This window comes from Silurus aristotelis (genome assembly GCF_946808225.1).
Source record: "Silurus aristotelis genome assembly, chromosome: 10".
NCBI lineage: Eukaryota > Metazoa > Chordata > Actinopteri > Siluriformes > Siluridae > Silurus > Silurus aristotelis.
The window spans coordinates 20,097,039-20,122,952 of NC_139583.1; the positions used below are offsets into that span (position 1 = coordinate 20,097,039).

At 42.7% G+C, this 25,914-nt stretch overlaps 1 protein-coding gene across 2 annotated transcripts in view; it reads left to right on the forward strand.

Annotated features, from left to right (window-relative positions):
• The first annotated feature begins 1,299 nt into the window (after positions 1 to 1,299).
• Positions 1,300 to 25,914, forward strand: part of sphkap (SPHK1 interactor, AKAP domain containing) — a 123,552-nt gene continuing 98,937 nt past the window's right edge. For both annotated transcript variants that reach the window (XM_083552598.1, XM_083552601.1), the window contains exon 1: positions 1,300 to 1,520. The gene's annotated coding sequence lies outside the window, so the exon portion shown is untranslated. The remainder of the gene's footprint in view (positions 1,521 to 25,914) is intronic.

Consider the following 25,914-nt stretch of genomic DNA (forward strand, 5'->3'; position numbering starts at 1 on the left):
TAATATAATGGTATGCAATGTGTATGGGACATATACTAATTGTTCTTTGGATGTTACACTTAATTTATTTTGCACCAGACATATCTCATTGAATTATGTCTAGAAAGGTCAACCTTGGTCTCTTCAGACTTTTGGTCTCTTCAGACCTTTGGTCTCTTCAGACCACAGCACCTTTGTGTCTAAAGCTCTTTTGTAGAAAGACCCATAGCCAAGAAGAGATGAAGAGATGTCACATACAAGGCATGACCAGTTATTTCTAGTATATTTCTGTAGCTTCTTTAATGGTGATTAGGTCTCTTGGCAGTCATGCTAATAAGTGTTTGTCTTACCATTTTTATCCATTTCAAATGGACAGCCAATTTTTTATGATGGCAGTGTGCTACCCCCTTTTGTCATTTGTTGATGACAGCCTCGTACGTCTACGATTTTGAAAATTAGTTTTACTTATATCTCTTATGCAAGGTCCCTTACAAGCTTTGTATGATATTTGTGACCCTTGATTTCAAAAGCCAGTTGAAACTCAGAAGATCCTACAGAAACAAGGATTTTTTTGATAATTTGTGATTCACTAATTATAGTTGTATAGTAATTACTGCTGAACATTAGTCTGAATGTGACAATTAAGTTCTATCTATCTATCTATCTATCTATCTATCTATCTATCTATCTATCTATCTATCTATCTATCTATCTATCTATCTATCTATCTATCTATCTATCTATCTATCTATCTATCCATCCATCCATCCATCCATCCATCCATCCATCCATCCATCCATCCATCCATCCATCCATCCATCCAAAACCCACACAGAGGATTGTATGCTTGTATGTATTCATGTGCGTGCGTGCATTTGTGGTGACATGCATGCCATTTATTTAGTCACAGTTTATTTTAACAGGTACATTAAATGTGTAGATTGGACTTGGATACTATCCAAAAGAGTCAGCTTTCTCCTGATAATTTAAGTGTTTTACAAAGAATATTAAATAAGGTGATGCATAAAAGTCCAATTAACTAAGTTTAAGTTTAATAAGTATAAGGATGTATATTACATAGTCTATACATTACATACTGTTTGAATGTGTATATGATTATTTACAAAACACGATACTGCTGATGTTACTCATGATGTATTTATTTATTTATTTTTTACATTTTTGTGTGTGTGGGGGGCTGGGGTGGGGTTGCATGGGTGTAACCGAGAATTAGTGTTTTATTCCCAGGTGTCTCTCAGCTGCTAAGCATTAGTTTTCAAGAGGGATTACACACACACACACACACACACACACACACACACACACACACACACACACACACACACACACACATGCTCCTTACATCTAACTAGCTACTGCAGAGAGTGGACAAAAACATAAGTCAGAAGAAAGAGACAGATAAATTGAAAGTCGGAAAGAGAAAACAGAGAGAGAGAGAGAGAAAGAAACAGCTAGAGAGAATTGGCAGAGCAAGGTAGCATGAACATCCAGCCTGGATAAAAAGGGGACTTTTACCTTGGGTGAGTGAGCCTTTCGTTTCTCCTCTGTGTGTGTGTGTGTGTGTGTGTTTGTGTGTGTGTGTTTGTAATGTAAAGCGACTAAACTCCCTAACCATAACACAGTATATTCACCAGATCATCAACTCTCTCTCTCTCTCTCTCTCTCTCTCTCTCTCTCTCTCTCTCTCTCTCTCTCTCTCTCTCTCTCTCTCTCTCTCTCTCTCTCTCTCTCTCTTTTTCTTTCTCTCTCTCTTGTGCGCTCCTTCTCTTTCTTTCTGCTTCTATCTTCAGAGATAAATAGTTCGCACTATAATGTAAAAATATTTTATTGCAGTCTGCTTAATTTGTTTTGTTGATGATGAATGGAGAAGGTATGTGTGTGTGTGTGTGTGTGTGTGTGTGTGTGTGTGTGTGTGTGTGTGTGTGTGTGTTGCTAATGTGTGTAATTCACTCACGATTCTGTTTATTCTGCCAACCCGGTTAGAGGGCATGTCCTGATTTCCAAGGGGACAGGTGTTCCTAGGACAACAGGGGTGGAGCCTAAATTTAATTTGATTAGCCAATCATGTGACATAATTTTTTTTCTTTTCATTTTATTGCAGTACTCCTCATATACAGTGGGGGAAATAATTATTTAATCCTTTGCTGATTTTGTGAGTTTACCCACTTACGGAGAAATGAACAATTTTTGTGGTAGGTTTATTTTTTTAAAAATCCATAAGAAAATTATTAAAGAAAGGTTATAAATTATTTTGTATTTGTTTGAGTGAAATAAGTATTTGATTCCGTACCAAATTAGCAAGAATTTGGACTCCCACAGACCCAACTTAGTCCTTTCCCTTTATGAAAGTACTCCTAATATCAACTTGTTATGTGTAAAAAAGACAACAGTCAAGAATCCTCTTCCATTCAAACCTCTCCACCATCATGGAAAAGGCAAAAGAGCTGTCACAATACATCAGGGATAAGTTGTAGACCTGCACAAGTCTGAAATGGGCTACAAGACCGTCAGATTGTTGCCTTGACCGTATGTTTTTGGTCATTGCCATGCTGGAAGACCCATCCATGACCCATCTTCAATGTTCTTGCTGAGGCCAGAAGGTTCTCATTAAAGATTATACAGCGCAAGGGGAATTCTTCAGCGTTTATGTAGTGAAGCCTTCCTGTACCCTTAGCAGTGAAACAGCCCCAAAGCAGAATGTTTCCTCCTTAATGTTTGACAGTGGGGATGGTGTTCTTGGGGTCATATTCAAAATTTCTCTGCCTCCAAACACGGCGAGTCGAGTTGATGCCAAAGAGCTACATTTTGTTCTCATATTACCACATCACATTCTCCTAAGCCTTTTCTGAATTATTTATGTGTTCTTTGGCAATTGTCAGACAAGCCTATTCGTGTGCATTCTTAAGCAAAGAGACCTTGATGTGTTACCAATGGTTTTCTTGGTGACTGTGGTCTCAGCTCCCTTGTAATCATTAACAAGCTTCTCCCATGTAATTCTGGGCTGATCCCTCACCTTTCTCAGAATCATCCTTACCCCATGAGGTGAGATTTCGCATGGAGCTCCAGAGCGAGTGTAATTGACTGTTTTTTCTTCCATTCTCTAATTATTGTGCCAACAGTGAAATCTTTCTCAACAAGGTTCTTGCTGATGGTCTTGTAGCCCATTCCAGCTTGTGCTGGTCCAGTGACAGCTCTTTGGTCTTGCCCATGGTGGTGGAGAGGTTTGAATGGAAGAGGTTGATTCAAATACTTATTTTACTCGATCAAATACAAAATAATTGATATATTATATTAATTTATCTTTTTCTTCTGGATTTCTTTTTGTATTCTTTTTTTTTCTCTGTTAAAAAAAATACCATAAAAATTTTAGACTGTTTCTAATTTCTTTGTAAGTTGGTAAATGTACAAAATCAGCAGGGGATCAAATAAATATTTCCACCAATGTAGATGCTTGGTATATATATGGTATATATGGTATATCTATATGATACCAGATTTACTCAATTGTAGAAGTGTCTTATTACATTGTATTATTAGCAGGCCACCAATATAAGGACACTACAGTATAAATGCTTTTAATAGCTCATTTACTAAACATTAAAAGAGAGAGAAAAGATTCACTGCCCAGTGTGTGTTGTGTGTGTGTGTGTGTGTGTGTGTGTGTGTGTGTGTGTGTGTGTGTGTGTGTGTGTGTGTGTGTGTGTGTGTGTGTGTATGTGTGTACATCTTTAGGCTCCCAAATGATGCCTGTGTTTATGTGTGTGTGTGTGTGAGTTAAATAATCCTAAAGACAGAGAGTAAGAGAGAGTAAGGACAGAATAATGTCTGTCGGGTTTATTAGCAAAAACAGAAGCAAGTGCTTTAGGCACTAAACAGCTGTTATAGACTCTAAGGTTGTCACATGATATTTACTTTGTTTACTGCAACTAATATTTACTGCTCTTTGTTGAATCATAAAAATTTGTGAATCTTCTTTTTTTTTTATTTTTTTTTATTAAATCCTTAAATAAACATTTTGCATCCATATATATATATATATATATATATATATATATATATATATATATATATATATATATATAGCTTCTCAGAGAATATTAATTTTGTCAACACAATAAAGGTTCTCTTGTTGTTGCTAAACATGAACTTTAAGCATATCAGAAATTAAATAAAGTGTTTAGATGACCTCAGAATGATTTAGGAGACAAATATTACAAAACTGTTTAACTAATGTATATTCACCCTCTTAGTGTAAGTTTTTATTTTGTAGCAATTTGAGATGTCTGTGAGCTTTGCACATTTGGACATTGACATTTTCTTTTATTCGTCAATGCAACTTTTGTTCAGCCTCGCCAAATGTGCTACTTTGCCTGGGTCTTGATGACAGCAGGACTGATCTAATCTGGCATTTTAGCTGTACGACCTCCTAAAGTCAGAGATATGTATTATGCAAACGTACAGTTTCTTATCTAACCAGTGTACTCTGTTTGGATGCTTTTGAAAACTAAACACTGGTTTAAATTTATTTCTTTTTTTTTATTTTTATGTATAGGTACCTTTTTATTTCTGTAGAAAGAAATAAAAATTAATAATTTTAATAAACTAAAATGTCAAGAGAAAGAGAGCAATTATAAGCAATTTATGAGTATTAAAGTAATTTCTTTCTTTATTATACTTTTAAATTAAAGTGTTTTGAATCAAACCAAAGTATTCAATATATACAGTGAGGAAAATAAGTATTTGAACACCCTGCTATTTTGCAAGTTCTCCCACTTAGAAATCATGGAGGGGTCTAAAATTGTCATCGTAGGTGCATGTCCACTGTGAGAGACATAATCTAAAAAAAAAAAAAATTCAGAAATCACAATGTATGACTTTTTTTTACTATTTATTTGTATGATACAGCTGCAAATAAGTATTTGAACACCTGAGAAAGTTAATGTTAATATTTGGTACAGTAGCCTTTGTTTGCAATTACAGAGGTCAAACGTTTCCTGTAGTTTTTCACCAGGTTTGCACACACCCTCCAGAAGGGATTTTGGCCCACTCCTCCACACAGATCTTCTCTAGATAAGTCAGGTTTCTGGCCTGTCGCTGAGAAACACGGAGTTTGAGCTCCCTCCAGAGATTCTCTATTGGGTTTAGGTCTGGAGACTGGCTAGGCCACGCCAGAACCTTGATATGCTTCTTACAGAGCCACTCCTTGGCTGTGTGCTTCGGGTCATTGTTATGTTGGAAGACCCAGCCTCGACCCATCTTTAATGCTCTAACTGAGGAAGAGGGGTTGTTCCCCAAAATCTTGCAATACATGGCCCCAGTCATCCTCTCCTTAATACAGTGCAGTCACCCTGTCCCATGTGCAGAAAAACACCCCCAAAGCATGATGCTACCACCCCCATGCTTCATAGTAGGGATAGTGTTCTTGGGATGGTACTCATCATTCTTCTTCCTCCAAACACGTTTAGTGGAATTATGACCCAAAAGTTCTATTTTGGTCTCATCTGACCACATGACTTTCTCCCATGACTCCTCTGGATCATCATTGGCAAACTTAAGACGTGCCTGGACATGTGCTGGTTTAAGCAGGGGAACCTTCCGTGCCATGCATGATTTCAAGCCATGACGTCTTAGTGTATTACCAACAGTAACCTTGGAAACGGTGGTTCCAGCTCTTTTCAGGTCATTGACCAGCTCCTCCCGTGTAGTTCTGGGCTGATTTCTCACCTTCCTTAGGATCATTGAGACCCCACGAGGTGAGATCTTGCATGGAGCCCCAGTCCAAGGGATATTTACAGTCATGTTTAGCTTCTTCCATTTTCTAATGATTGCTTCAACAGTGGACCTTTTTTGACCAAGCTGCTTGACAATTTCCCCATAGCCCTTTCCAGTCTTGTGGAGGTGTACAATTTTGTCTCTAGTGTCTTTGGACAGCTCTTTGGTCTTGGCCATGTTAGTAGTTGGATTCTTACTGATTGTATGGGGTGGACAGGTGTCTTTATGCAGCTAACGACCTCAAACAGGTGCATCTAATTTAGGATAATAAATGTAGTGGAGGTGGACATTTTAAAGGCAGACAAACAGGTCTTTGAGTGTCAGAATTCTAGCTGATAGACAGGTGTTCAAATACTTATTTGCAGCTGTATCATACAAATAAATAGTTTAAAAATCATATATTGTGATTTCTGAATTTTTTATTTTTAGATTATGTCTCTCACAGTGGACATGCACCTACGATGACAATTTCAGACCCCTCCATGATTTGTAAGTGGGAGAACTTGCAAAATAGCAGGGTGTTCAAATACTTATTTTCCTCACTGTAGATATTTTAATAATAAGACAATTGAAGAAAAACATATAATAGTCATCTTTATGTGGTATTTTTTGAGTTTTTTGAAAGGAGTTTTCTGACTGATTTTCATCTATTCTGTTCTTTCTCTCTGTATGAATGCCAAGGCTTCCTGATTTTAAGTGGAACAGCAGAGTTAAGGAAGCATTTTTAAGTACAATGGGAGTTAAATAAAACACCTGCTCATTTGCTAAGGCACTAAGCAGGAATGGTAGAAGTTAACAGCTGTAAAAGTGGCTTTGAACTGAATATCACAATATAGGAAAAATGGCATAGCATAGCATAGCATCTTCTCCCGCTTATCCGAGGCCGGGTCACGGGGGCAGCAGTCTAAGCAGAAATGCCCAGACTTCCCCTTTCCCTAGACACTTCTTCCAGCTCTTCCGGGGGGACACCGAGGCGTTCCCAGGCCAGCCGGGAGACATAGTCTCTCCAGCATGTCCTAGGTCTTCCCCGGGGTCTCCTCCCAGTGGGACGCACCCAGAACACCTTCCCAGGAAGGCGTCCAGGAGGCATCCGGAACAGATGCCCGAGCCACCTCAGCTGACCCCTCTCGATGTGGAGGAGCAGTGGCTCTACTCTGAGCTCCTCCTGAGTGACCGAGCTTCTCACCCTATCTCTAAGGTATCGCCCAGCCACCCTGCGGAGAAAGCTAATTTCGGCCGCCTGTATCCGGGATCTTGTCCTTTCGGTCATGACCCAGAGCTCATGACCATAGGTGAGAGTAGGAACGTAGATTGACCGGTAAATCGAGAGTTTCGCCTTGCGGCTCAGCTCTTTCTTCACCACGACAAACCGGTACATCGACCGCATTACTGCAGAAGCTGCACCGATCCGTCTGTCAATCTCCCGTTTCACTCTTCCCTCACTCGTGAACAAAACCCCAAGATACTTAAACTCCTCCACTTGCGGCAAGAACTCTCCACCAACGTGAAGTGGGCAAGCCACCCTTTTCCGACTGAGGACCATGGCCTCAGATTTGGAGTTGCTGATTCTCATCCCAGCCGCTTCACACTCGGCTGCAAACCGTCCCAGTGCGTGCTGAAGGTCCTGGTCTGATGAAGCCAACACGACAACATCATCTGCAAAGAGCAGAGACGAAATCATGTTGTCACCAAACCGGACACCCTCCGGCCCCTGGCTGCGCCTAGAAATTCTGTCCATAAAAAAAAATTAACTGCCGGCAATGCGAACCAAGCTCCTGCTTCGGTCGTACAGGGACCGGACAGCCCTTAGTAAAGGGCCCCGGACCCCATACTCCCGGAGCACCCTCCACAGGCCGCCGCGAGGGACACAGTCGAATGCCTTTTCCAAATCCACAAAACACATGTGGACTGGTTGGGCAAACTCCCATGAACCCTCCAGCACCCTGTAGAGGGTATAGAGCTGGTCCAGTGTTCCACGGCCTGGATGAAAACCACACTGTTCCTCCTGAATCCGAGGTTCTACTATCGGCCATATTCTCCTCTCCAGTACCCTGGCATAGACTTTCCCAGGTAGGCTGAGAAGTGTGATCCCCCTATAGTTGGAACACACCCTCCGGTCCCCCTTCTTAAAAAGAGGGACCACCACCCTGGTCTGCCATTCCAGAGGCACTGTCCCCGACCGCCACGCGATGCTGCAGAGGTGTGTCAGCCAAGACAGCCCCACAACATCCAGAGACTTGAGGTACTCAGGGCGGATCTCATCCACCCCCGGTACCCTGCCACCGAGGAGTTTCTTTACTACCTCGGTGACTTCAGCTTGGGTGATGGACGAGTCCACCTCTGAGCCCTCAGCCTCTGCTTCCTCAATGGAAGACGTGACGGCGGGATTGAGGAGATCCTCGAAGTATTCCTTCCACCATCCAACGACATCCCTAGTTGGGGTCAACAGCTCACCACCTCCACTGTAAACAGCATTGGTAGGGCACTGCTTCCCTCTACTGAGGCGCCGGATGGTTTGCCAGAATCTCTTCTAGGCCAGCCGATAGTCCTTCTCCATGGCCTCGCCGAACTCCTCCCAGGCCCGAGTTTTTACATGTCACAACCCGGGCTGCAGTTCGCTTGGCCTGCCGGTACCCGTCAGCTGCCTCAGGAGTCCAACAAGCCAACCAGGCCCGATAGGACTCCTTCTTCAGCTTGACGGCATCCCTTACTTCCGGTTTCCACCACCGGGTTCGGGGATTGCCGCCTCGACAGGCACCGGAGACCTTACAGCCACAGCTCCGAGCGGCCGCTTCGACAATGGAGGTGGAGAACATGGTCCACTCGGACTCAATATCTCCGGCCTTCCTCAGGATCCGGTCAAAGCTCCGCCGGAGGAGGGAGTTGAAGATCTCTCTGACAGGAGACTCGGCCAAACGTTCCCAGCGGACCCTCACAGTACGCTTGGGTCTGCCAAGTCTGTCCAGCTTCCTCCCCCGCCATCGGATCCAACTCACCACCAGGTGGTGATCAGTTGACAGCTCCGCCCCTCTCTTTACCCGAGTGTCCAAAACATACGGCCGCAGGTCAGATGAAATGACCACAAAGTCGATCATCGACCTACGGCCTAGGGTGTCCTGGTGCCATGTGCACTGATGGACACCCTTATGCTTGAACATGGTGTTCGTTATGGACAAACTGTAACTAGCACAGAAGTCCAATAACTGAACACCGCTCGGGTTCAGATCAGTGGGGCCGTTCCTCCCAATCACGCCCCTCCAGGTGTCACTGTCACTGCCCACGTGGGCATTAAAGTCTCCCAGTAGAACGACGGAGTCCCCAGTCGGAGCACTGTCCAGCACCCCTACCAGAGACCCCAAGAAGGCCGGGTACTCTACACTGCCGTTTGGCCCGTAGGCACACACGACAGTGAGAGACCTATCCCCGACCCGTAGGCGCAGGGAAACCGGGGTAAACTCCAACACATAGCGGCTGAGCTGGGGGGCTATAAGCAAACCCACACCAGCCCGCCGCCTTTCACCATGGGCAACTCCAGAGTGGTGAAGAGTCCATCCTCTCTCTCGGAGTGTGGTTCCAGAGCCCAAGCCGTGCGTAGAGGTGATCCCGACTATCTCTAGTCGGAACCTCTCAACCTCACGCACAATCTCAGGCTCCTTCCCCGCCAGCGAGGTGACATTCCACGTCCCTAGAGCTAGCTTCCGTGTCCAGGGACCGGGTTGTCGAGGCCTCCGCCTTCGACTGCTGCCCGATCCTCTCAGCACCGGGCCCTTACGGTCCCTCCTGCAGGTGATGAGCCCACGGGAAGGCGGCCCCACGTCGCTCCTTCGGGCTGAGCCCGGCCGGACCCCGTGGGGGAAGGCCCGGCCACCAGGCGCTCGCATACGAGCCCCAACTCCGGGCCTGGCTCCAGGGTGGGGCCCTGGCTACGCCATACCGGGTGACGTCATGGTCCTTGGTCTGTTTTTTCTCATAAGGGTTTTTGAACCGCTCTTAGTCTGACCCGTCACCTAGGACCTGTTTGCCTTGGGAGACCCTACCAGGGGCATATAGCCCCGGACAACATAGCTCCTAGTGTCATTCCGGTACTCAAACCCCTCCACCACGTTAAGGTGGCAGTTCAAGGAGGGGTAGGAAAAATGGTGACCAAGCAAATGCTATTTAGAAGGTAGACATGTATAATTCTATTGTATAATTATAGACAGGGCATCCTTTCTTTTGTCTCAGAGTAAATCTGGGTTTTAAAGATAGTATTAAAAACAGTTAAATTCAACTGTTTAGATAGATTGAATAGCCCTATAATAACTGATTTGGTTAATTATTGAGCACCGAATATTGTACAATACAGATCAGGAACACAACAAGGAAGCAGACTATAAATATATACTTTCTTTCTTTCCGGCTTCTCCCGTTAGGGGTCGCCACAGCGGATCCTCCGCACGTTTTTGATTTGGCACGTTTTACGCTGGATGCCCTTCCTAACGCAACCCTCCCCAATTTATCCGGGCTTGGGACCGGCACTAAGAGTGGCTGGGGATGGTTCCCTGACCGGGAATCGAACCCGGGTCGCAGCGGTGGGAGCGCTGCATCTTAACCACTAGATCACCAGGGGACCTTGACTATAAATATATACAATTTGCTAATTATCTCTCGATACAACAAGAGTATTTCAAGTTAGAAATGAGTACAATCGTTTAGAAATACATTTGTTGGGTTGTTGGAATCTTATGATAAAATTCACAATATTTTTTGCAGCGTACTAAACCCTTGATATAAAAAGAAATAAAGAAAATGCTTGAAGGAAATAGCTATTTTATGATATAACATAGTCCTATTAAAAGCAGTGGTGGACGAAGTACAAAAAACATGTACTTGAGTAAAAGTAGAGATATACCAGGTAAAATAGCACTTCAAGTGGTCCCTTTAAACTTTCACTTGAGTAAAAGTACAAAAGTATTTGCCTTCAAATGTACTTACGAATCTAAAGTACTATGATTTATAATGGCTATAATGGCATATTGCAGTCATAATACATACACATATACTGTCCAATGCTCTGTTCTTGCAGTATTTTTTCCGGTATTTTCCGGTATTTGTTTGTGGTACATTGTCGATGACTCAAAACTTCACACGCTACACTATTACGGCAATTACACAATTAATAGTAATAATAAAAAAATTTATTTACTCATACATAAAGAGGAACGAATGGTTTTGCAAAATGTAGTTCAGTAAAAAGATATTCGACTTTGAAATGTAGTGAAGTAAAAGGAAAAGTCTCCCCAAACTGAAAAACTTGGGTATAGTACAGATACCTGAAAAGGTGACTTACGTACAGTAACTAATTGCATTTACGTTCTTTGCTGTTCACCACTGAATAAAAATCATATTATAGCAATTTGCTGCTGCATTAGTTACAACAGACAGAATTTGGGCTAATGTTACAGGATGCTTTTCTTTTATTAAAGTGAGGGAGAAAAGGAAGATGGAATTGCAGAAGGGGGATTGTAGGCTATTTTCAAGTGTAGAGAAGAGTGAGGAATGCGCCTGGGTGGAGTAGGATTGTAAAAGTAGAGAGGCCAGGCTGTGTGGCATGGGATTACAGCAGGATGCAGTACCTGGAAGTCTGGAAATCTTCCATAAACAGTGATGGATTCAGCCATGGCACACAAAGCAAAGAGCATTGGTGTCATCACTCTTTTTCATGCTGACAGAAGCTGCTCCTCTTCCTTTGGTCATGGCACCCTTTCATTCTTTACGGTCACTTCTGAGAGGGTGAGGAAACATAGTGAATCTTTTCTTTCAGCCAAGGCTATTCTTCTGCTTTACCCAATGTCCATGTGTTTTCCTGTTGGTCCACAACAGTAGTGCTGAAATGGTGCTGTGCTGTGCTGTGAGCACCACGGTGACAGTACTGTGAGGAGCATGCAGCAGTCTGTGCAAGACCTCAGCTCTGAGCCTTATGCTGGCAGTGTTTCAAGGAATCCATGTGATGTAGGACCTCTGTTTACAGTTGTGCATGGAATACAATGTCTTGCAACATAAACAAACTGGCAAAACATAAACTAACAGTTTCCCTAGTTATTACTGCTCTAAGGAGTTTGGATCTTGTTCTATTCATATGAAAGATTGCCATACCAACTTTAGGGAGACTTTAGCATAGTCTGACAAGGCAGATGCAGGATCAAATCGCTAATTTTGTAGGTTGTAGGTGATAATTTACTGGGCCTTTCTAATCAGGGCCCTGCCAGTGGAATTCAGCAGATTGCCTTCCGATAGTGTGAGGAGCACATATAAGTTTGTGGATATGGTACAGGCCAATTGATGATTATTTAAACTTATTTAACTAATTATTTAACTAATGCCTTTTAATTTTCTGTTTGGCAAACATGTTTACTGTTACAATATAGTATATAGTATTTCTAAAAGAACATTTAATATACATATATTATATTATATTATATTATATTATATTATATTATATTATATTATATTATATTATATAATTTGCATGCTATAAAATACTTGCACTATATTTGGTTATAAGTTGCTTAAACTGTGTGATATTTGAGTTGAAATGTCACAAATATAGAAAAACAAAACTAACTAAAAAAAACCCCATTACCCTAAAATAGACCCACATCTCTGAGCTGACCTACTGCTGGTCGCCGAGGCAACAGAGAAGTGTAATGGGGATTGGGGTCTTTGCGCTGTTGTTAGACAGACAAGTTAATTACTGAGAAACTGAGAAACAATCAACCAATCAAAATTAGGCAAAAGATCCCCTTCTGTCAATGGCTTCCTCCATGACTGTAATTTTCCCTCCTACTGTGTGTGTGTGTGTGTGTGTGTGTGTGTGTGTGTGTGTGTGTGTGTGTGTGTGTGTGTGTGTGTGTGTGTGTGTGTGTGTGTCTATTACCTAGACAGGAAAATATGCTGTAGAATGATAAAGTTTATAGAGGTGATTTAGTGGATAATTTGAGAGTGCAAAATTTGAAATAGAGATAGATTGAGACAGAGAATGGGAAAAAAATGAAAGGAAGGGGAAAATGGAGAGAGAAGAGAGAGAGAGAGAGAGAGAGAGAGAGAGAGAGAGAGAGAGAGAGAGAGAGAGAGAGAGAGAGAGAGAGAGAGAGAGAGAGAGGATAGGAGTAGCAGCAGAAGAATGAAATACAGCCAAGCAGAATGTACTACTTTGCTTTGGGGTTTGTGAAGCAGAAGAGCAGAAGGAGTCTTATCACCACTAAACAGGTGCCCATCCTCCCATCAACTGTGTCTTTTACTCCCTCCATTTCTCTCCCTCTGAACTTTTATCTTTTGCCTTCCCCTCTGTTTCTGTTCAGCTTTACACCTCTTTCTTTCGGCAGCATTCTTAATAACCAGGATTAGTGAGAGGCAGGCAGACAGAGAGAAGGACGAAATACTCTCTTATCACTTCATCAAATAGAAACACGACACTTATTCTAAATTGGTATTTACTGAGCTCAATATGTCATTAGACTTGCACAAAGGTATAGAGTGTAACAATGTTTCTTTGCATACCTCACATCTATTTACTATAGTATTGTGTGCAATTTGCTTCACATTCTACAGATTAAAAAAACATAAAGCAACATAACTTGAGCTGTATGCTAAATGAAAATAATGGACTCAGAATTAAACAAGACTGTGAGTAACTAGATTATTAACACACAATTATACTGAAGTGTAACCTACTAAATATTCAGCACAGCAAGAAACTATATTTTGACATACAAACCAATAGAACAAAATGCAATCAATAATAGTTTAACTTCTGAGGAATAAGTATAAGGTTAGATGACAAAATAACATGAAATTATAATGTTAACCCTTTCTGTTTCTGTGCTTCAATATAGTATATCTTTCTCTTGTATGTCTTTCTATTTTTCTCTGTGAACCTTGAAGATTAAAATTTACACAGCCAATGCATAATATGAAAACCACTGTGTATAAGTTTGTGTGATTGTGTGTGTGTGTGTGTGTGTGTGTGTGTGTGTGTGTGTGTGTGTGTGTGTGTGTGTGTTTGTGTGCAACCATTGCAAACATCAAGCAGCTCTCTAAAAGTGCTGCAATTTATCACTGGGAATGACTCCTGACATAGTTTAAAAAACACACACAGCGGCCAGCTGGTGGGCTTCAAGAACTGAAAAAAGAAATGAAGAGTGAGAGAGAGGTGCAGAAGTGTGTGTAAAACCCTGCTGTGCTGTGCATCCCAGAGAGATGAAACACCTTAGAATGTCCCACATCTCTGGAGAGAATTGCATGAGAAATAATGGAAAAAGACCAAAGAGACTCAATATTTGAGAAAGTCGTGTGAAGAAATGTAAAGCCATCGACAATAAAACACAAACACTATTTGGACAACAAGAACCTTTTTTTAATATCAGGACATCTAAGAACTTCAAAATGTGCTTAAAGTACATTTATTAAAAAAAATAGCAGAAATTAGTGTTTTGGCTAAGAGCAGGAGCAATGTGAACACATTTTACACTGTAATACTCCCTGAAACTGATGAAGCTTGGTAAAAAGCTAGATGCAGTTGTTCCAGTACAGCCAACACCAAAGGCAAATATAATGGAATTTTCTTTGTTGCTGCTTCAATCCATGATATTCTAAACATGCTTGGAATTCCTTTTTCCTGTACATGTTGTATGAAGGTCTCCTGGATGAAAACAAGTTAGCTTTGTCATGCTCAGAGATGCTACACAGGGAGGAGGAATAAGAAGGAGGAAAAAGGAAGATGGTGGATTGCAATTAAATTTTGCTGTTGAACTTTCAGGGGCTTGTAGAGCTTCGTTTATTATATTGTTGACTATTTATGCTGTATAGTTATGCTTGCTATCAACATTTACTACTTGACTGGTCTTTCCTTTTTTTTTTTACAATTATTTGTACTTGTTTGAGGGAACGATGGCTACATGAAGTTAAAATGACATGAGTAATATCTATGTTTTTGCACACGTAAATTTAGACAAATTCAGACTTGCTTTTTAGAGCCGCTTGATATTGATCCAGGCTTTGTAAATCACCAGATTTCTATTTTGAGTGGAGTATTGTCAAGAACATTATCTTTAAAAACATGCCTTTTCTTTGATTTTAAATGCAATATTGTGTAACATAAAAGAAGAAAATGTAAAAGTGAAAAAGTAAAGAAAAGACTGATACTATAATATAGTGTGTGAATAAAATTATGACATACCGAAATAAACATAATGTCAGTTCGTATGTCTCGCCTACAGAATATTAATGGATGTTTTAACCCCCCTTGCTTAACAGAAAAATCACACAATTTTCCCACAAATAAATGGTGCCAGGACAACCAGAGGTAAAGTCAGATAACAAAGCAAACAATATAATAAAAACAACAATACATAATGTCACCTTAGTAAAAATTTCTCCTCTTCAGTACTTTGTCCAACAGTCTTTCATATTTTGCCTCATGTTACCTGTCTAGACTTTTGGCCCACTCTGTTTTTAGTTGTTAGTAGAAAAATTCTCATCTGTTAAATTTATGTGCTAAAAAAATAATGGATGGATAAGTTGACTAGACACTCATCAGACATAATCAATCAGGCTCACTATAATTTATTAAGGTGTTGTCTCCTCTGATGTCCTCAAACAACCCAAACAAGTAAAAAAAAAAAAAAAACTCTTTAAAGGTAATTTTGTCTTTGAATTTCATTTTATTTGTATAATAATTTTTACATTTCACATGTAGTACCCCTTTTTTCTTTTTTAATGGCTTTCTCTCTTCTGGGATACTTTCCAATACATTTTGGAGCCTGGCTGGGGATTTCCTTAATAAGCTACCAGCGCATTAGTAAAATTAGGCACTGGTGTTAGATGCACAGGCACTTGGGTGCAAGTGTTAAACTGTTAATCCCAAATGTGCTCATTGGCGTTGAGGTCAGGGCTCTGCACAGGACATTCGAGTTCTTTTACATCACTAACCTTGTATTCGTTGACCTCTGTGTGCACAGTTGATTTGTCATGCTGAAACAAGTTTGAGACCTTTGGTTCCAGTAAAGGAAAAAATGTAATAATATACAATACAATATACAAAGGCACAATAGAGACAGATAAAAGTAAGGTTTTAAAACTACATCCTGTAGTGACCCACTACCTTTTTACTTTGCAAGTGTCCATCCATTAATTAACTACTGCTTTTTACTGATATTCATCACTAAACTAGCAACTTTCTCCAGTTCTAATTTGTGTTGCTCTATATTGCAATGCATTTTGCTATAACACCTGATTTGCACTTCAACACCTACTACTGGCACATTCACACTTACTGCATTTTATATGCACTGTTTTTATATATGTATATTCATCTCAACATGTACATCTAAAAATTAACAATAAGTGCATTATACATTTTTGAGAATAGTTGCATAACATACACTTTTAAGTATCTGCTTAAGCACCAACATCATGCTAACATCTTTTTTGTATATTGTTGTAGATACAGTAAACTACCATTGTAAACTATGGTAGTGTCATAGTGCCATGTTGTACTATAGAAAAACCATCATTAGTATAATTGTAGTGAACTTTCTTAAGGCAGACTGGGCCAAAAATGCTAAACAGGTAACATGAGGCAGAATGTGAAAGACTGTTGGACAATTTTGATGTGATGAAAAAGAGCAATTTTTGCTAAGGGGTCGTTTTGTATTTGTATTGTTGTTGTTATTTCGTGGTTTACTTTGTCCTCTAACGTCACCTTTAGTTGTGCTGGCTCCTTTTATTTGTAAGAAAATAGTGTGATTTTTCTGTCATGCAAGGGGAAACCTGAATGTAGAGCAAAACAGATTAAATGGGGTTAAAAACATTCATTAATATTCTGTAGGTGAGACATACGGACTGACACAGGACTTCATTTCAGCTCTCTCAGTCTCCGAGGAACTAATTTCAGATGCCCTCCATCCACTCAGTCTGTGTGTATGTGTGTGTCTGAGCCTGAGTGTAAGAGGGAGAAAGAGATTTGTTTTGGTGGAAGCAGGTGATGTTGTGGTCTCAGGTTTCTTTGAAAATCTCATACTGATAAGGTCAGCTCTCTACCACAGCACCAACTAATCAAGATAACCCTGATTATACTTTCCATTTGTGTGTGTGTGTGTGTGTGTGTGTGTGTGTGTGTGTGTGTGTGTGTGTGTGTGTGTGTGTATGTGAATTAAGGAGGTGGAGAGTGATCAATGACATTTAATTAGAAAGACATGTGGAAAAAGTGATGCCATAGATCACAGATACCCATGTCACCTCGGAAACTATTGAATGAATAAACAATTAAAATAGCTATAATGGCATTAATAAATGAGCTTTAGGCAAATGAATGCTAGATAATTATTATGCATTAATGTTATACTCATTAGTGACACATGAATGCTAATTAGCTTCATTAGGAGGCAGCTATTCTTTTCAACCATTTAAAAAGGTGCAACTAGATGGTATCATCAAAAAGGCACTTAGTTATTTTAGTTCTATTTTAACACAGTTTTTAACACTTGCCCCTCAATCCAATTTCCTTAATTTAATTTGGCTTGTTTTTAGACAAAAAAATTTTTCTTAGACATAGATCATAGAACTGCAGTACTTTACCCTGCTAGTTAAACATCACTGTTTACATCACATGTTCTAGGCTAGGTAACATTTTATCAGTGTTCTATAAAATGCACATTCTAGCACAATGTCCTAGAAACTGTCATTAAAGAGTTCTAAGACTTACACTGGGTCACAGTGATCACTTATAGAAAATTATAAAGATCATGTCCTAACCGGATTTTAGGTACAACCAACTTACTGGCATGTTTTTGGTAGGTGGTGGAAACCTACATAGACATTGTGAGAACAAGAGAGTCGCTGCACAGACAATTACTTGAGTAAAGTATTTAAATGCAGCCCTGGAGCTGTGAGGTAGCAATGCTGTATCAGCTGAGCCACCGTCCTGTCCAGTTTTGACTGCAGAGAATTTACATTTACATTTGCGGCATTTAGCAGACGCCCTTGTCCAGAGCGATGTGACGATAGGTGTGATAAGATCTCTGAGGTAAGGTGGTGCTGGTCCATTTTAAGCCTTGTAGGCAAGCATTAGTGTTTTGAATCTGATACATGCAGCTACTGGAAGCAGCTGGCAGTGGGGTGGTGTGGGAGAACTTGGGTAGATTGAAGACAAGTCGTGCAGCTGCATTTTGGATCATTTGCAGTGGACAAATAGCATTCAGAGGAAGACCTGCCAGCAGAGACTTGCAGTAGTCCAGTATTAAAATGAAAAGAGACTTAACAACCACCTGGGCAGCATGTGTAGATAGAAATAATCGAATCCTTTGAATGTTATAGAGAAGAAATCAACAAGAACGAGACACATTAGCAACATGTGAGGAGAAGAACAGTTCATTGTCCATAGTTACCCTAAGGTTGTGAGCAGTGGCTGAAGGGGGGCGGATAGTCATTAAGAGTTATTCGGAGATCTTGACCTGAATCAGAATCACCTAGGATGACCAGAAGTTTTGTTTTGCTGGGGTTGAGTTTTAATTGTTGAGCACTCATCCATAAATATATGCCTGTCAAGCATGTCAAGATCCGAGTGGAAGCTGGTATATATGGTATCTGAGGAAGGGAAAGAGAAGATGAGTTGAGTGTCATCAGCATAGCAGTGGAAAAAAAAAACCCATGTGAGGATATGACTTCACCAATAGAGTGGGTATAGAGGGAGAAAAGGAGGGGACCAAGTACCGAGCCTTGTGGGACACCAGTGGTGAGTCTGCGTGGGGCAGATGTGGACCCCCTCCATGTTACCTGATATGATCGACCTTCCAGGTAGGAAGCAAACAATTCCCATGCTGTTGCAAGGATACCGAGGCTCCTGAGGCTCACGGAAGATACAATAAAAAAAAATATAGATGACTGCTTGGCTGACCGAGTAGCATGCAGTTTCTCAGAAACAGCCAAAAGGGTCATCTCTGTGGAATGTTCCGCTTTAAAGCCAGAAGCTTTTTGGATCATGGAGGTTGTTCTGTGAGAGATGTTGTAAGCGTTAGGATAGGGGAGCAATAGTTTCATTGACACTGCAGACAGATAGATACAACCCTACAACCAGTGCATGGTGCAGGTAATCAGCAACTTAATGTAGTTTACCATCTACCATGGGTGCAAATAGTAGCATTGTGGAATTGTAAGATTGTAATATAAAAAATTCCATTAAACCATCTATTGTAACTCAGGGACCACTTGTACTGTATAAATTATGTGTATGATAGATAGATAGATAGATAGATAGATAGATAGATAGATAGATAGATAGATAGATAGATAGATAGATAGATAGATAGATAGATAGATAGATAGATAGATAGATAGATAGATAGATAGAGTAAATTAATAAATTACATAGCTATAGGTAGTAAATATGTCTTGTAGCTATTAAACAAATAGTATGGATGGTAAAATACACATGTAACAGGCTCACATGTTGTAATAGAAAAATTACTAGTAGGTATAAAATCTCTCTAAATATAAAGAAAATAATATGTTGAACTAATAATATGTAAGGTATAGGTATGACAACACTCAGAATATCTCTAGATAATACACAGTGTGTAGACATTTTGCAATAAGTGTATATACAGATATGAGATATGGGATGATCTTACAATTATCCACAATTACACAGAGATGATATTACACACACACACACACACACACACACACACACACACACACACACACACACACACACACACACACACACACACACACACAAACACACACACACACACACACACAAAATCTATATAGTAACTCTGACTGTATATCAGCCTACAAATCCTTCATTGGATTTCAAAAGACAGCTTTAAATTGATTAGCTGCAACTGGAGCTAACATAACCTCACACCATTCAACCGATAATGGGAACACAAGCTTTTATCCAACCACATGTGGTACTTTACTTTTAGTAATATGCTGAGATACTAAACTAGGAGCCATTGGTGCCATAGGGATTCGAGACGGGCTTGAAGCTGCCTCCTCCAGTAAGCTCGACGAGTGCTTTCTGCTACCTATGTCACAAGCTTTGAGTCAAGGTCTGCCTTTCTTTCTGGACCTGCACAACAAGGTGTCCAGGTCCTGGGCTAGGACATATTTGGCCTGCCTCTTCAGTTCCAATCCTCGTTGTACTCCAACGTAGTGGGACTAAATGAGTGTGGTTACGGGTTGATGCCCCGGGTTGTAGAGATGCTGGCAAGCTATCTTTTCCTGGGTATCACATTATCCCTTAAAACCCTGACACTGCCCACCATGCCCCTTTGTAACACGTCAGCGCTGTTGGCTAGGGCATATGCGTCAGCAGATCAAGCCTCTGCATGCCTGCACATGGTGGTGTTACAGGCATATCAGGCTGACCTGCTGCAAAAGCAAGACGTGGGCATGGCCATTCTAGTCTCCTCTGAGAAGCAACTATGGCTCGCTCTATTAGATCCTTCCAACAGGGACAGAGCCGTACTTCTCGACGCAGTCGGAAGCATTTTTCAGCTGTTGTTCCCACATCGCTCTCATAGGAGCTGCTCGGTGAGCGCAGCCCCAAGATTAACCCAGCACCTCCCATCAACCAGAGGTTCAAAAGCAGAACCTCTTTTAAACCTCTGGGTGATGGGAGGTGCTGGGTTGATCTGGGCTGATCTGGGCCTAAGCCTCGTGAGATGACAGATCTGAGGACTGTCATTTTCAATAAGATCGCTTCTGCCAAGAAGTCCTAACATGGGACGTTCTGGGATTCCACCAGAAAAGGGTGAGGGGCACCTCATTATATGGTTCCCGCCCAACCCCGGAAGCCCCAGGAACCTGGCCCATTAACCCTGCCACATTCAGTGCTTCAGGGAGTGGCCAGCTCCAGCAAAAATCCTCCTTGGTTTCTGCCCAGTATTGTAGAAGACCCGGAGGACTTGCTGCCTCCTTGGCTCTAGGTGTACCAGACGTCCGTTTCGAGATACTGATACCCTTAAGAGACTACCTGGCAGCCTGGAAAGCCAGACGTGTCTCGGTGGGTCCTGCATACTATAGACAGAGGCTATACGATTCAGTTTGGGTCTCGTACATCACACTCTGGTGGGACCCGAGCAGGCTCTGGTCATGGAACAAGAGTTAACACTCTCCTGAGAAAGAGAGCCCTCATGGTGGCTTTACTTGGTCTCCTGCACATGAGACCCCTTCAGTAGTGGCTCGGGACCCAAGGGTTCTCTCGGAGGGGCAATCTGCTCCATACAATTGCTCTAATGATGGACGTGTCCCTCATGGGTTGAGGAGTTGTCATGAACTGCCACTCCGCCCAAGGTCTCTGGGGAATGCACCAACTGCTTTGGCACATCAACTGCCTAGAGATGCTGGCCGTGCTTCTAGCTCTCAAGCATTTCCTGCCAGACCTCAGAGGCCATAATGTGTTGGTCTGTTCAGACAACACCACAGTGGTCTCTTATATCAACCACCAGGGGGTCTGCACTTGCACCTTTTGTATAAGCTGGTATGTCGGATCCTCCTCTGGGACCAGGGGAACCAATTGGATCCAGTTAACTGCCTGGTTGGTTCAGTGCTGGAATTTCTTCAAGAACAGTTTGCCAAAGGGTTGGCTCTGTCCACCCTCAAAGTCTATGCGTCCACTGTTTCAGCTTACCATGCCCCCCTGGCGGGGCAGTCTCTGAGTAGAGACCCGCTGGTGATGCGGTTTTCTTTGATGGAGGTTCCTCACGGTCAAGTCTGTGTTCCTCCTGACCATTTCCTCTTTTAAGAGATTTGGGGATCTTCAGGCCCTCTCTGCAGCCCCCTCATTTCTGGAATTTACTCCAGGCATGCCCAGTGCTTTTTTGTAGTCTAGAACAGGGTATGTCCCTAAGGTGCCCTCGGTTGTCCCACGACCTGTTTTCAGGCACAGACCAGAAGAGGCTAAACCGGCTGTGTCTGGTGCGAACACTGGACATATTGTATATGTCCACAGAACGATGTGGAGGAAGTCGGAACAACTTTTCATCTGCTATGGCCCTCCAGGAGAGCCCTCCCTGCAAACAAGCAGACCCTCAGCAGATGGATTGTGGATGCGATCGCATCCTCCTATGAGTCCTTTGGTCATCCCGCTCCTTTTAGGGTTAGAGCGCACTCAACCTGGTGTGTGGCAGCATCTAAGGCTTGGTCCTTTGGAGTTTCCCTCCATGACATCTGCAACGCTGTGGGCTGGTCTAACCTGCTGACCTTGTCAGGTTTTATAACCTTGACACCAGTGCCACTTCTGGCCCCTCTGTCCTTCGACCTAGCTGGGCTCTTACACACAAGGCAAGGTCAGTCTGGCGGTGGTATTGGACTCTCGTTCTCAAAGCGTTCTTGACGCAACTCGAGTTCTTGCAACGGTTACGTATGCAGGTTACGTATGTTATCCTGGTTTCCTAAGGGAGCATACATAACCTAGAGACATTCTGCCTTAACATTCTTGTCCCCCTAGGATAAGTTATTGGAGGAGAAATCGCCACTACATTAAAAATGATGAGTTTGGTCATTTCATGACAGATCATTGTTCAGAGTTTTGGATAAAATGCATAAATAGTATGCCTCTAATAATTCTTTTATTTCACTTACTTGTTTTAACCCACTTGTGACAATTCATCTGTTAATTAGAAACTTTGTAAATGCCTTGTTCAGCACGGACACATCATGTCAAATATCTGTAAAAAGCTTGTTACTTGATCATCAATTTTCTTTATAAAGCTTATATTAATATTGTGAACACATAAAATAACAACATATTTTAAAACTCAAAGAAATCAGTTTTGGATGTACAGTATTTACAATTAGAAGAAATAGGCTACACCTACAAACTAAAACAAAGGAAACAGATGAAATGGAGCTGAGTATAAAAAGTCAAGTGATTTCATTCGGGTCAGTTCTGCTACACTCAGCACTCTGAGGAATGTGTGTGAGGACTGAAGTTGGTCAGTGTCAGCTTTATATTCCTCTACAGAGCAGGTGTATGAATTGCTGAAACTGAAGATTAGTTGGAGGGTATAATATAATGTTATTCATTAAGAAAATAAATGTTATTTTTTTATATTTATTTGTATAGATCATATAAAAAAAAAATTTCGGTGCAGGATTTTTTTTTCGAGTATGGAAATTTCAAGATGGCGCCGGTGAGGTCCGCTGCCGTCACGACTGCTCCGGCTACGTTTTCTCTTTTTTTGTTTATTTTATACTTTTATTTAAGAAGTTACACTTCCATCTACACAAGATGGACATCATTAGATATGACAGAGACACTCTTATATCTATTGGTGTACAATGCACTCACCTTTCGCCGTTTTTAAACCCGGACCAATGCTGGCCGAGCGAGATCCTGAGGGTAAACAAAGGACGCGACCCGTATCGGCGTCCGCGAGGGAAACGAGCCGGCATCAGGAACAGGCCAAGGGCACACGCACACCGCGCTCCCTTACCTAGTATCCTGTTAGCCAACGTCCAGTCACTGGAGAACAAGCTCGACGACCTCAGGGCAAGGGTCAAGTTCCAGAGAGACATTCGGGACTGCAACCTTCTCTGCTTCACTGAGACATGGCTGAACCCAGCGGTACCGGACCAAGCCATCCAGCCGGCCGAGTCCTTCTCGGTTTACCGCATGGACAGAACACTGGAGTCGGGGAAGTCAAGAGGAGGTGGAGTGTGTCTGATGGTGAACAACCACTGGTGCGACAGCGCGAGCATCGTTCCTCTTTCACGCTCCTGCACACCAAATCTGGAACTACTGACCATCAAATGTCGGCCCTTCTATCTACCTCAGGAATTCAGTTCGGTCATTGTCAGTGCCGTTTATATTCCACCTCAAGCGGACACGGACACTGCAGTATGGGATTTACACGAGACAATAACTCTTCCCCAAACACAGCATCGGGACGCTGCGCTCATTGTGGTCGGAGATTTCAACAGGGCCAACCTCAAGCGCGCACTACCGAACTTTCATCAGCACATCACCTGCCCTACCAGGGGCGAAAGAACACTGGACCACTGTTACACGCCATTCAAGAACAGCTACAAGGCACAATCACGTCCACCGTTTGGGAAATCGGACCATGCCGCCATCTTCCTCATGCCTGTTTACAAACAAAGGCTGAAACAGGAAGCTCCGGTTCAGAGGGAGGTCGCGCGCTGGACTGACCAATCGGTGGCCGCTCTGCAGGACGCTTTGGATGACGCAGACTGGGACATGTTCTGGCGCAGCTCTGATGACGTCAACATGTTTACGGAAGCGGTTGTGGGATTCATCGGGAAACTAGCTGATGATACAGTGCAGAAAACCACTATCAGAACGTTTCCCAACCAGAAGCCGTGGGTGGATAAAACCATCCGCGACGCTCTGAGATCCCGCTAAGCTGCCTACAACACGGGGCTCGCCACCGGGGACATGGATGAGTACAAGGCTGCGTCTTACAGTGTTCGCAGAGCGGTGAAGAAAGCAAAGCGCCGCTACGGGAGGAAACTAGAGTCACAGTTTCAACATGGTGGCTCTAGGCACCTGTGGCAGGGACTAAGAACAATAACGGACTATAAAACACCATCTTCTAGAATGGTGAATGTGGACGCTTCTCTGGCAGACGAGCTAAACACCTTTTACGCTCGTTTCGAGGCTGCAGCTAACCACGCTAGCGGCACAACCAGCGTGCACGCCGAGAGAGCCGGAGAGGTAAACAGGTTCACCATCTCGGAGCATGACGTGAGGAGGGCTTTCAAGAGAGTGAATACCAGGAAGGCAGCAGGACCAGATGGCATCACAGGCCGGGTTCTGAAAACCTGCGCTGACCAGCTAGCACCAGTGTTCACGGAGATATTCAACCTCACACTGGAACAGTCTGTTGTCCCCTCATGTTTCAAACAGTCCACCATTGTTCCTGTCCCGAAGAAACCCCAGCCCGCCTGCCTTAACGACTACCGCCCTGTAGCCTTGACCTCACTAGTGATGAAGTGCTTCGAGAGACTGGTCAGAGACTTCATCACTGCATCACTACCAGACACACTGGACCCACTACAGTTTGCGTACCGTCAGAACCGCTCTACTGAGGACGCCATTGCTCATCTTCTCCACACCACGATGAGCCACCTGGACCAAAGAAATGGGAATTATGCAAAGATGTTGTTCGTGGACTACAGTTCAGCGTTTAACACCATAATTCCCTCCACACTCACCTCTAAGTTGGAGGTCCTGGGACTCAGCCAGCCGCTGTGTCAATGGATCTCTAACTTCCTGACAGACAGACCACAAGCCGTACGGGTGGGAAAACACACCTCATCCACCCTCACCCTCAGCACTGGCGCCCCCCAGGGTTGTGTTCTGAGCCCCCTGCTTTACTCAATGTACACACATGACTGTGTGGCCACATCCAACTCCACCACCATCATCAAGTTTGCTGACGACACTGTTGTGGTGGGTCTGATCTCCAACAACGATGAGACGGCCTACCTACAGGAGGTTAAAAACCTGGAGAGATGGTGCCAGGAGAACAACCTTCTCCTGAATGTCAGCAAGACTAAGGAGTTGATCGTGGACTTCAGCACAAAGCGGGAGGGGTCATACCAACCTATAAACATCAGCGGGACCCCAGTGGAGAGAGTGGACAGTTTCCGGTACCTTGGTGTTAACATCACACAGGATCTGTCTTGGTCCTGTCACACCAACACCCTGGTGAAGAAGGCCCGGCAGCGTCTGTACCATCTGAGACGCTTAAGGGACTTTAAACTACCCTCTCAGGTACTTAAGACCTTCTACACTTGCACCATTGAGAGCGTTCTGACGGCTAGCATCACTTCCTGGTTCGGGAACAGCACCATGCAGGACAGATGAGCCCTCCAGAGGGTGGTGCGTTCAGCTGAACGTACCATCCACACTGAGCTCCCTAACCTGCAGGACATCTATAGCACGCGGTGCTGGACAAGTGCTAGGAAGATTATGAAGGACCTCAGCCATCCCAACAATGGACTCTTTTCTCTGTTGCGTTCAGGAAAAAGCTTCCGCTCCCTGAAAGCGAACACAGAGAGAATGAGGAGGAGCTTCTTCCCGCAGGCCATTCGGTGTTTAAACCAGGAAACACCCAGGATCTAGAA